At 41.3% G+C, this 13,587-nt stretch overlaps 1 protein-coding gene across 2 annotated transcripts in view; it reads right to left on the minus strand.

Annotated features, from left to right (window-relative positions):
• The window catches only part of VSNL1 (visinin like 1), an 85,365-nt gene that overhangs the window by 2,723 nt on the left and 69,055 nt on the right, over positions 1–13,587 (minus strand). The gene's annotated exons all lie outside the window — the stretch shown is intronic.

Consider the following 13,587-nt stretch of genomic DNA (forward strand, 5'->3'; position numbering starts at 1 on the left):
ATATCCTAATATCCTTCAGTGAACACTGCAATTGACTGTAGCTTAACAGAGTATTTTAAATGACTACAACATGTAGGTTTTCAGCTGATATATTTTCCCCTCAGGAAGTGTATGGTTTATGAGCAGGTAGTTGTTGTTTCTGTGGGCCAGACTCAAGAAAACACACCCCTAAAGAAAGGGAGTTTTAAACCAGTGCTAAAGTCCTATTGCAGTGCAGGGACCATACACAAACAATTTTTGTTATTATATTCCCAGCACAATTTCATGGAGGTTTTCCTGCTCCTAAAATATAAACATGCATTACTCTCCATATGAGAGCCATCTTATTTTGTTCTTTTTAAAATTCCAATTCTTATTAAGTACTGCATTTATAATGTAAGCTTGAAGGAAAGTCTTCGGTGGCAGCTAAATGGAGCTGCATTTTACAATTTTCCATTTCCCCATCCAGAGCTGTGTCTTGCCTTAAAAATGCAAAACTTAGAGCTCAGCCAGCTGCTTGCACTACGTGGCCATGTGGAACTTGTCAGGAGCCACTGCTGTGTTGTCACAGGGATCTCAACCTGAAAGTTTCTTTTCAACTTTGTTTTCTCTGAAAGAGCATTTGGTATTGTCTCCTCCTGAAAATGTAACTTCTGTGCCTGTACTGAACCCAACCTTATTTCTGTTCTGATAATCATAACTGATGGAGAGGTAGAGGTGCTGCTGCAGATCTTTCTGTACTTTCTCTTTCTGGCCATTAAAAGTGATCATGGTTGGGCTCATCAACAGATACAAAGATATTTGGGTTCTCTGATACAACTCAGGATTTCAGTGGCTGCAGTTACCAGACCTTGCTCAATTGTTCTTCTAGTGACAACCTCAACTTTTTCTCAAAGCAAGGAGAGCTCCCTCCATGGGAAAGCTCCTTGGGCTCACAGCCTGGCATTCAGGGTCAGAACAAAGTTTGCAAATGTTATCCAAAACCTGAATGTTGTTTTCAGGTTCCTCATCGCTTCCTCTTGCCCATGACCCAGCTCCCCCTCCAATTCCTGTTCCAGGTCCGAATGGTAACATAGGTGATATTTCATTTTATGTGTATGTGTAGAATGTGCCCTTCTCCAGTCCCCTGCTGAGAGGTTAAGAATTGGCTCTCATGGCCTGTATTCCACCATGAATTCCATGTCCCCCACCTTTTATTCTTGAGAGTTTGCTGGCTGTTCAAAGCTGAAAGGACAAATCTTTTGCTTTTTAATTCTGTGCTGATGACACTGTCATGTGATGCTTGTGTAACAGAACAAAACACTTCAAAGTTTTACAGTCTTTCCAAGTATTTTTTCTCAGAGCTGACTGCTGCTGAGGATGCTGCCTGATCTCTCTGTTCCTGTGACTGTCACTGTACAGTCTCTATACAGGAAAGGTAAATAACTGGAGGGAACTGAGACTGTTCTTTTCATTGTCCAGAAAACCAAAATACAGAAATGGTGCAAACATAATGGTGAGATCAAAGAATGAAAGCACAATGGAAAAGCAAGCCTACACAAAAGGTGAAGAATGTCAGACACCCAAAAACATGTAGGAGTCGAAGAACAAAGTGGGGAATTAGGTTGGGTCAGTGGCTGGGGATCCTGAAAACCATTTTTAAGTTGTTCTGAAACATATTTTTCAGTCTTCCACTGAAGGAGCATCTGCAAGCTGTGCCTACCTCTTTGCTGGTCAAACCATTAGCCTCATGTAGCAGTTGGAAAAACATCCTTCTAATTTTTTTATCACAGACAAGACCATGCTTTTTTTCTTTTTTGAGGTGAAGAAGACAGTGGCACTGCTCAGCTAAGTCTTGGCCTTTACAGCATCATATGGAACTGTTATCTGGTTTTAATTTTTTTTTCCTATTTGTCTTCCTGTAGGGAGTAAATGCAGTAAAATGTCCTTTAGGGACTGAAGGCTTAGTTTTCCAGTCTGTACCTGCTGATTTGTATTATTTTTAGCTCAGAACAACCCAAAAACATTGTCAAAACTTGTTTAAAAACCTACTTGAAGATTTCCACTGGCCTGTTTTGAAACTATTCATAAATAAGACATGAAATAAAGAAAACTAAAACAATTACAGAGCAAAAGATGCCAGCTCTGGTAAAACATTGTTTGACTATTAAAACACAGTGAGGCCTTAGCAAAGTATAAAGGCTCAGGCTTTAATTACTTTCATAGCTCAAGCCAAGTGGCAATGGGAGACAGGGATCTCTGAAAGACAAACACCAAATTTTTGTCAGAGGGAATATGAGGAGGGTGGTTTAGTTTGCCTCTTGCATGAGCTCAGTGAATAGTTCAGAACAAAAGTAAAGAAACACAACTGGGATTTTCAGATACAGCTTCAGCTTTCAGAGTTCCATGCAAAGCCTTGACCAGGTGATCAATCCACATATGAAAGCAATGAGTTCCCTTCCACTGCAACCTGCCACTGAAAAGGGCACTCCATGCACCAGCATTGTCTCCTGATTTACCCTTTTCCTCCAAAAATCAAGACAAACTATACCAGCCAATTCCATGGGTGACCCAACACTGCTCATTCCTTTGTTTCTGCTTCTCTGGCCTCTAGTGAAAGGCCTCCCTGGTCTAGAGAAAGGTGTCCCTGCCCATCCCAGGAGGCTGGAACTAGATGATCTATAAGGCCCTTTTCAACCCAATCCATTCTAGGATTCATCTCTTGCTTGGTCTGTATATCTTCTAACCAGTTAGATCAACATGCTGGAGTGTGAACAAAGTGTTCACTACAGTCAACTGCCAATTAAGAAAAGTAATAGGAAGATTTAAGAAAATTCATTTAATCTGCTTCTAAATTTTGTATGAGGATTTTCTTCCCGATTCTTAGCTCCCACTGTGTTTCTGGACACATTCCTGGTGTATGAGGACATTCAATCAGGTCTGGAATCAGAATATCTAGTGAATAACACCTACAATTTGTACAGAACTCTTGGGGAAACTGATCAAATACCTGGAAATATTTATCTGCTTGGCTGCAGCTGCTTTAGCCTCTTTGAAGTGATGCTGTTCACAGGCAACCCAGTGATCAATTCATTCAGATAATCTTTGGGAGGGAATTATTGCAAAAGCAGGAAGCATATGCTAAAGCATATGGCTAAAATTTTAGCATGTGGCTAAAACAAAATTTTAGCACGGCTAAAGAAAAAAAAACAACCCCAAATTGACTTCCCCAAATTCCCCCATGATAGGGAGGGGTTAGGAAAGAAAAGGTCTGTCCATCTTTAATAGGATGGGGTAGAGTAAATCTATAGACTCGCCTGAGTAGTGCTTTGTTTTCCACATGATGTTTTATCAGGGGATATTGGGATGAATTTCTATTAACAGGGAAATTCTGCTATAAAATAGAGAAAACTAGAATTTCACTAGTGTACAGAAAGCAGGGCACTCTGCCTACACATGCCCAGGTGACAACTCTGTCACTGATGTAAGGTCACAGCTTCCAGAGCTGGTGTGGGAGCTGGAGGTGGGAAAGCAGGAGATGGCACAGGGCTTCAGTACCCCAGGTTGGAAAGGATGAAGAAGCAGCTCTGATTCCCCTACCAGAGCCCATCTGGGGCTCAGCACCACCAGCTCTGCTGAGAGCTGAAGCAGAGAAGGGGAATGAGGGGGCACAGCCAGTGCAAGTACAACCATTGTCAAGGGTCAGCACATAAAAACAAGTCAAGCAGTTGGTTCTCATGGGAAAAACCTTAAACATTTGATGCTGTTATGGTTTAGGAAGGAGTTACCTCCCCTTCTTATCTACTTTATCAGTGTTTTATTTTGTAAGTCTGCTAGGCATCCAAGCTAACTTTGTAAGTGAAGAACATGAGGACTTCAAGAATCAGAAATTTGGCTGCTTTTGGAAACTCAGACAGGTATTTTAATAGCAACCCTCTTAAAGTTGAACCCAGATGCAGTTACCTGTTGGTCTAGCCTGGTCTTATAGCTCCTCAGAACTGAGCTCACTGGGGATGATGCCTATGATGATGGGGAGAACATTTCTCCTCACTAATTTTCCAAGAAGATGAACTTCTGGATTACTGCCAGCAGCACAACACAGGATTTGATGAGATAAGAAAAAAGATTATTCTTTAGCTGTCTCCTTTAGAAAAAAATAATTGAAATTTACTGCAATGCACTGTACCTTGGAGTTCTGTGAAGACACCAGAAGGGGAAGAGGAATCCAGGCTGTGACTGCCAGGACCTGCTGGGAAGGCTGTGCCACTCTGGTACCAGGGTGACCTGCAGGGCTGCAGCCGGTCCCTGCCACCACCTCTTTGTAAAAATGAAAACTCATGTAACAAGGGCAGAACTAGGCCAGCACAAAAAGACACAGCCACACATCTGTCCTTGGTCTGGAAGAGACTGACTGCTGCACTCTCCAGCACATCTGTAGTGTAAGGTAGAAATATCCCACCTAAGGCAGAAATTTCCCAGACACCTGACTTCAGCCTGCCAGAGGGTCCCAAGGAGAAGGGACCATGCACAGCTGTGGGTCTGTAGTTCTAGCACTGGCTAAACCACAGGGCTGAGCCTCTGGAGAAGATAATCTCGTGGACAACTGAAGAATCGAAATCTAAATCTAAATCTAAATCTAAATCTAAATCTAAATCTAAATCTAAATCTAAATCTAAATGTCTCTTTAGATCCAGGACTCAGTTCTCCATGTGTAAATCTGTGAGCTGTCCCCACCTCAGAGGTGCACTGGGAGGAAAAATACCAAAAAAGATTTGTGATGATTTCAGATGCTGCAGCAGTGGAAGTCACAGAGCTGGCAAGAACTGGGGAGAGCTGCCAAACCTCATGGATGTTTGCTCATGTCTCTGCTCAGTAGCTTTAGTGCTGTGAACACACATGCATGCAGAGACACATGGGGAGGTTTATGAACAGCTGTTATTTCTTTACATAAAGAAGAAGTATTTAGATGAGCCAAGAAATGTAACTTCTTCTGTTGGTTCACCTGGAAAATTCCTAACATGTACCGGCCGAAGTGGGATCAGCAATTTGTGTCGTACCTAGACCTCAAAGACTGCGCCTAGACCTTACACTATGGTTAAGGACCAAGCTGCTCTGTCTTCCAGGTCTTTTAACCACTACAGAAATGCTCATTTGAAGAATATGGAGAAGAAATATTTGAGAATTTAGGAGCTGACCATGAATTATCAATAGCAGCTCCTTTCAGTTGTGTAAGACATGAGTTAAGAGACCAGAGAATAAGCACAGACCACAGGCTAAGAGAAGACTCTAGATGGCAAGAATACATCAAGAGATTGGAGGAAGATGGATGGGAAAAGAGAAGCCATGCTTCTTCTCCATAAACACTCATCTGGCAGGGTCTACCTCTAAAAAAACATTCAACGTGAAAAGTTAATCTTTATATTCACATTTGTGGGGAATTAGTCATTAACTAGCAGGAAATGAATCGATTTTCAATCCCAGCTTTTCTCTGATTAGATTTGGACAATAAGAAACTTAATTGAGCTGTGGTAGTGCTATAGGTCAATACACTAGCAGCTCAGCTATTACTCAGTGCTAATAAAAAAAAATCTTCAGGGAGAATTCTCATCAAAACAATTAGTATTGCTAGTGCTTAACACCACAACTACCACTGATTAAATGTTATTTCTCTTTGATCTTCCTTAACTGAGCAGCAGTACTGGAACACTTTATTTATTTTAAGTTTGGCACAGTCTTCCACTACCCCAAGGTCAGCGACAGCACAGGGCTATCAGGATCCTGCTGTATTGTGGCTCTGTCCTGGCCTAATTACAGCTTCAGTTTTCTTGACACCATGTTATCTCTCCAGGAATCTGGGAGCTCACCAAATGGAGAATACACTGGGATATATATTTTTTTCCCCTTCTTTTTTTTTTCTCCCCCCCGCAGTAAAGATCATCTGACTTCTTTTCATTTCTGGAAAAGACATTTTTTCCCAGCGAATTTTAGTTCCCAAGCTTCAGAGTATTAACTTGAATGCTATGCCTGCTGTGTTGTGAAGTCCTTAGTGCAAATTTCCCAAAAGAACAGGGCTATAGAAGCATCAGTAAGTGCCATTTCCAGCCAAAAAGGGATTTGAAACACGAGTCACTAAAGTCTGAGACAGCCATCTCATGAATATACAGATGGAACTACAGAAAAAAATACTTGTGCCTGAAATATCTGACTGTCTCATATACTTATGTAATGTGTCCTCCTAAAATTCCTCCACATATGGAGTTGTTATAGCCTGGTACTGCAGGAAGGAAACTGCAGAGAGAGAAGGAAAATGGCTGTAGCTGGACCTATCAGAGAACTGATACTTCCCAAAAGGGAGAAGAGATAAGAGAATGGAACGGACCCCAAAAGGGGAGAGTTGGATGGCAGCAAAAGCAGCAATAGTTGACATAATACAGAAGAGACAGGTGGGCAACAACTTGGTGTGGTCATTTTTTCCCCTGTTGTCCCTAAGCATATCCTATTGACTTTTATTTTCAGTATTGAGTTTGAAAGCAATCCAGCAATTCACAGAGGAACTGTACTGAAATGAAGTCTTGAATAATTTAAAATCAGGCCTGCATTTTTAACTGCTGCAAGGTGTATCTTAAAGCTTTTGTTCTGCAATGAAGCTGAGAGCAGACAGGTTTTCAGGTAGCCTTGCAAAAACTCTGTACAGCCTGACCTATGAGATTCATCCCTCTGTAACCCTTCCAATTCTGTTCTTATGAAGACTAAAATCAATAAAAAGAGACTCTTTTCCCACAGTGCAGTTTTAAGAAGACAGCTTTCCAAGATAAGAAAAGATGTATTTCTGTCCATATCTATCCTTCTCAAATAACATAAACCCTTTCAAAGGTCAAGGCCAAGACTTACAAGCCCAACAGGATATAAAAACCTTGAACTACCAGCATTCTGGTGCAAGGGATCATGCATTTATACCTATATATACACCTAGAGAATCTATATGTGTATATCTGTAGAGACATACATCAAGGGGATGGACTAAATCAGTTCTTGTTTAGAAATGGGACAATACTGTTGAACTCACTGATGTTTAAGAAAATCCACTTTTATTTACATGAAGTGCACATTTTCAGTTCCACATGTTATTATTGCTGTTATTGACAGTCACAGTATCTAGGAATCTTGGTTGAGCAGCATTTGGATAACACCTAAAGCATTTGGATAACACCTAAACACGTAAGAAAGAGGAAAATACAGTGCAAGGAGGCTGGAAGACATTTATTTGTGACTTGAAAGGATTTTCACAAGAGTGGGAAAGAAGACAGGAATGGTGCAACCCATTGTGTCACCTCCCGGTAATTAAGAAGCTGCAAGGGCAGGCCTGGAATAAACCACAGGTATTTCAGCAGTGAGAGCTCTCAGGTGCACTTGGCTTTAGCCCCACAGACCAGCTCCCCTCAGGGGAAGATATCTTGAACAAAGACTTTCAAAGGATATCTGGAATCATAAAAAGGAGCATCACACTCTTGTGCCTTGTGTAAAATGGTGCAAGAAGGGAAAATGCTCATAATGCACAATTTATTTTTTCTATCATATGTGTTCTTTTCTTTCTGTAGAAAGAGAAGTAGAAAACCTCCCTGTGGGCCATGTGGATAGCTGCTTTCACACAGAGATGCCATCTCCCTGAACATGCTGTTGCTGTGCTGGCACTGGCTGTGCTCAGCCAATGCAGACAAAATGTGGATATTGATACTAGTGATATTCAGTACTAGATGGTTCCCAAAGGTGTCCCCTTTTTAGGGAACAGGCCAGCTAAAGAAGACAGTGTCATGCCACAGGGTAGAGTTCCTCCCAGATTTCATCCCAATCAACTCCAATCAACTCTTGGGGAATGCAGATTTTTGTGATATTCCCTGAAGTGGATCTTCAGAGAGGAAAAATTACCCACAGATTCTGTTTTCTTGGCAACTTTTTATCAGGGTAACTTTGTATTATCAGCTTCCAGTGGGTCACTATGGGTTTATCCACTCTTCCAGGTAGCACACACGATCACAAGGGCTCATTTTAGGGAAATCCATAAACCTAAACTATGAACTGGAACATGGTGTTTGTTGACTTAGAGCACTGAAAACGAGAGGCAAGATTGCCTCCTCTCTGGCATTTGCCTGCTGATATAACCTAAATCCTTCAGTGCATGGTAACTTTGAATTTCGGCTTCTTTTTCTTGTGATTAAACTACCACCGATGCAAAAATCTATTAATAGAGTAACCTCTTCTGTTACAGAAAAGTCAGCCAGCAATGGGCTTACCTGCCCCTTGGTTCCTTCAAGATTTTATAGTTATTTATATACTTAGTCTATGAAAAACTTAACACTAGAATGCAGAAAGACCATAAAAGGGGATAGTATAGGACAAATTCTAAAATCTGCAGACAATGAGTTACCTTTAAGTAAAAATTATCTTTTTCTAAAAAGTGAGAAGGACTATACTCACAAAAAAAGCATCAATGTGCCTGCTCAAAAGAAAACTACTATCTATGTGCATTCTTCCAACACGAGGATATCTCATTGCATGCACTATTTGACATCATTACAGTGCCCCAAGTTTCAAAAACATAACTGGGAGTCATCTGTGAGGAAGACACAACAAAAAGAACTTGAGCAATACACTTCTCTGATGTTGATTCTTTGCTGCTTTATTTATCACAGAAGCTTAGTGTAGCTACATGTTTTCCTTTGGATTAAGTTTCCCTCTGTGCACCAGACCAGCTGAAGATCCCTGCATCACTTCAGTTGTGCATAAAATCCTGAGCCTGACAAATGTAAAACTGACATCTTCACTGGAGTGGTGAATGAAATTTCTTTTCAAAATAAGATCTATTTGAATTTTCCCCATCATTTTTACAAAAAAAACCCTCTAAAAACCTGGAAGTCCAACTAAATAAAATTGCAAGTAGTAAAATGCAAGATCTATTTATAAACATGGCAAAGCATACCTAGAGGGACGTTTCATAATCAATGTTTCCCATTAACAAACATTATCTCAAAAACACGTTCAAAAATGTAGAATGATGCAATTTAAACTGCCCAGCACTATAATTATAGCAACCATCTCACACTGGGGAGCAACTTTTACTTTTCCATGCTGATTAATGATTATGAGTAATAGATTTTTGTTCCTCCGCCCCCTCCAAGTATTCTGGTAAACATGTTAAATAAATCAGATTTTAGGGTTTCATGAATACACAACAACAGCTACTCAGTCCTTAGCAAGCACACAAGAACACAGTAACAACAATAATGGCAAAAAAAGAGTTCAGTATGGGGGTGAGAACTCAAAGGAGGTTTGCTTAGTCATATGTACCTTCAGAGAATTTCACTCTCCTGTCTTGTGAGAGCAGCACACTGTATCCTCCTTAATATTCTCGTACCCCAGAGTCAATGAAGATGATTAAAAAGCTGTATAGACATTAATGGTTGAACAATAAACAGTGTAATCACAGCCAACCTATTATGCTACCAACTGCTTTCCAAAAGGATTCTGGTTTATGCTTGCCAAGAGGGAGCCTCCCAGGATCACTGTTCTTGGTGAAGCCAGTTCCCAAAGCATCCTTTTAAAGTTTACAGCTGGGGGATACAGCCTGGCTCCTGACATCCACAAGTTCTTTCATATCTCCTCTGAGAGCTGACTGCACAGAACGCTCTCTAGAGACAAATTGTTCCTAGAGGCACAGTAACAATGCATATTTTACACTTACTTGATGGACACACATTTCATACCAGATGTAATTAAGGGTAAAATATAACGTGTTTATTCTAGAAAGGTGTTAAATTCTCAAACAAATGAAAAACATCAAAATCAAAGTCACAAGAAGATGAGAATTAAATGAGAAAGCATTCTCGCAATTGTTTGCTATTTCACAGAGGTAAGAAGTCTTTTCTCCAGCATGGGGGCTTTTATGAATTTCCTCCTCTATTGCATTTTCCCAACACACTCCCCTATCTTAGAGTCTTCTTGATAATCAAAGGATTTTAGAGGTCAAAGACCCTAAACATTTAATAACCCATGTGTAAGAGGTGTTCAATGAACAACCACTCTCTTATGGCAGCTGTCTCTAGATTGCAATGAGTTTCACAGACACACCGTGTGACATCTTATTTAAAAATATATGACAGGGCTGGCATTTCAGCTGCTTTAGAGTTCATGTTCTTACAAAAAAAGGGCAACCTCCTCCGTCTTATAGCATGAGATCTTTATGAAGAGGCGACAACATCTTCATAACTAAAGTTACAATCAGATTTCCTCATAAAGAAATCTCAAAATTCTTTGCATCTTTCCTCAGTGGCATCCCAACACCTAAGGGTGAAATATGGCCAGGAAATGACCTTCTACAAAGCAGCCAGTCTCTGAGGAAGTAACAAATACTGTTCAAACAAGAAACACAGGAGAATTGTGTCTAGTCCCTGCTAAAAAACAGGAGAGAAGAAACTTGAAATATGGACAGGACATGTGTGAAGAGAAACTACAGCCTACCAAGCTAATGCGTAACAATACTCTGCAGTGCTGTCACAAGCTTATGTGCCAGGCTGGGGTCTAGGGCCCAACTAAAAATCACAACACCAGCATTTCCTGCTGTACCTGGGATGGAGCCCAGAGGATACCCAGTCCAGCTGCCCGGGCAGATTTAGCAACATCATCTGCTATGACCCTGGGAACAGACACTGCATGAGAAAGAAGGAAAAATCCTAAAACCACAGCTCCAGAGCTCTCAATTTCAACATTTTAAGCACTCACCCAAGAAGACACCATTAGTGGTTAGGAACAGTACTTTAATTCTCTGAAATCTATGAATGTCAGTCAGAGACTGCTTTCTGAGGTAGCTCAGCTCTTCCTTTCTTACACCAGCGTTGGCAAGAGCCTGCACCTCCAATGGCCCAGCCTCTCCTGTTAGAATGTCAGCACACTGCCAGCTCTTTGGAAGCTCCCAGAGCTGAATGACATTTTCACAGAAGTCTGCCAGCTGGAGACTCCTTGTGTCAAGGTTTTGGCTCTCATCATTTGGGAAACAGTGAGCGTATCAAAGCAAGCACTGAAAAAGGTAGATTTTTCACAGCTGCCCAGATTATTCATGAAGAAAATTGTCTAAATTCAATCTAAATAAAGCCCTGCTGGCAGAGAGAGAAGGTCTCAAATTTAATCACTTCTACTGGAGTCAGCATCAATACTTTTCCCAGCCTTCCTCTAAAAAATGTTTAAATCCGGCTTCTCTCATTCAGTCCATTTTGGACACTCTCTCAGCTGTGGAAAAGTCCTGGTATCCAACTGGTGGCACAGGACCTTCACATCTCATCTGGGAATGTACCCTCTTTTCTTCTGCTAGCACTGTTCACAAAAAAAAAAAAAAAATTCTGTGACTTGTTGTGTTTAAATGGTTTGGCCCATTTAGCCCAACAAACACCAGTTCAATGCTCCTTGCTGAATGAAGAGACATGCTGCCTCAGTGGGGTGATAAATCCCAAGGTGGGTTATAAAGCCCAACGTAGGCATGACCCAAATCCCGTCCCAGGTGAGAACTTTGGGATTTCTTGGGGTTATGAAGATTTACATGACTACAGGCTGAATACATTAATATCTCAGTGAAGAGTAGGATTTTAATTCTCAGCTGAAATATAAAGTGCTATTTCCTCATTCTGTACTAAACTGATGATGTACCTCTAGTTCTTCCAGATTTACCAATGAACAACAGTCCTGTTGCTTGTCCAGTAACATGCATAAATATCTGCAATCTGCAACTACCTCTTTCATGTGCTGACCTGAAATTACAGGGAGAGAAAGGGATGGTGTGGTGCTGAAGCTTGAGTGCGATGTAAATTTGAGGCCACAGCATCACATGTTTGAGACCTGTCATGAAGCTGAAATACAAGTGAAGCTGTCACAGCGATACAATGACAGCACAGTTCAGCATGCTCATGAAGAGATTAAAATCCAGGATGACTGCAGAGCCAAGGGGAAAAAAAGACTGTTTTTTTCCCCTACCCTGTGTACCTAAATAGGAAAGCTCTGGTTGTCCTGTGAGCACATTGAGATGTCAGTCTACAGCAACAACTATCCTGAGGTATAATTATAGAGTGGCAGAATATGTTGACTTTTCAACTGAAATGTATCTTGGCTGTTTCTCTTGCAGCAGAGCTGTGTTTTCACAAGAGGGCAATGTACATTTTCTAGTCACAGCAAACCAGTTTGTGCTTTTCCCCTGACAGATATCAACATTCCCATTGTCTCAGGAGAGACAACAATCTGTAGATGCAGCCAGCTATGCCAATTTGTAAGATGTGTACTTAATAACAGGTTTTCAATTTAAAAAAGAGCTGTTTTCACACCTACAGAACTCTGAGTGATCCCAAAGTGCTTTGCTGGCATCAATCTAATCCCACAACCTACGCACATGGGTGGACACCAGAGAACCTGCAAAGCCAAGCAACAAAACAAATGATCTCATGGGATCACACATAAATAAGCCATCTACCAGCTTTTATACCTGACCTATCACTTTATTATTTTTTGGATCTATCTGCTTGGGACTATCAGGGGAAAACAGCAGGGAATTTAAGTAGACATTATGAAAACTCAAATTCCCAGATAAAGGATCATCCTGCATTTCCATTCTGAGTCCCCAGTGAGGCACAGCCTGTATAACACATACCAGGAGCACCTGGGTGGCTGCCCATGCACTGCAGTCAAAGAGCACATGAACAACATGCCCAGGACTGATGCCAGAAGGTGCAAGCTCGTGGCTTCAGTGCAAATCAGTTATACAACACATAGACATCAGTTACACAACATTCAGACATTGGGAGGAGCCACCTGTTATTCACACTGTGTGGTGTGGAAGCACGTAACTCTCCCCAGGAAGATTACTGAGAAGTCCAAACACAACTACGAGAAACAGCATTTTTTGAATTTGGATACTGGAAACAATTATCACATCTGAATCATCTACAGCTCTCAAGCCATGAAAGCAAATAGCACTCTACTGAGAGGGAAGGCAAATTTCTGGCTGCTCTGAAAAGCTCAGGAATTACAGTTTCCATGTAAAGCAGGTGAGATCTTGGTTTCCAAATACTTTGGATCATGAATCTGATCTTCTTCCAATTTCTCCATGGAAAGGTTGGTTTTTGGTTTTAGGCATTAGCAACAAATGCCAAAGCCAACTGATGAGCTAAGATGAGGCGTTTATGTCTGTGTTATGTTTCTGAACAAGTCCCTTAGTCATTTTCATTTGAATACTGTGCCATTCATTGCTTTCCATTGCACTGTTTAATGCCAGGTTTTCAGCTTTACTTAAAGATTGTCCAAAGGTGAGGGAGAGTATGAAGTGTGAAGCATCTTCCAGGAGCTCCCACAGTGGGGGGCCAGTTTCATACTGTCTCAGCACCTGATGCTGCTCAACACTTCTGGGCTGCTAAAAGCTAGGCAGCATCCCAAGAAGCTTCAGGGAACTGGCAGAGCTCTAGGGCCCTGCAAATAGCAACCCTTTTCACTGGAAGCATTTATGACACTGGAAGGTAGGTCGCCCCATGTTCCTTAGCTTGCATCAAAATCCTGTGGGCATGTCCTTCCCTGCCTGGAGAGCGGATGCAAGGAGGC

The sequence above is a fragment of the Passer domesticus genome, chromosome 3 (genome assembly GCF_036417665.1).
Source record: "Passer domesticus isolate bPasDom1 chromosome 3, bPasDom1.hap1, whole genome shotgun sequence".
NCBI lineage: Eukaryota > Metazoa > Chordata > Aves > Passeriformes > Passeridae > Passer > Passer domesticus.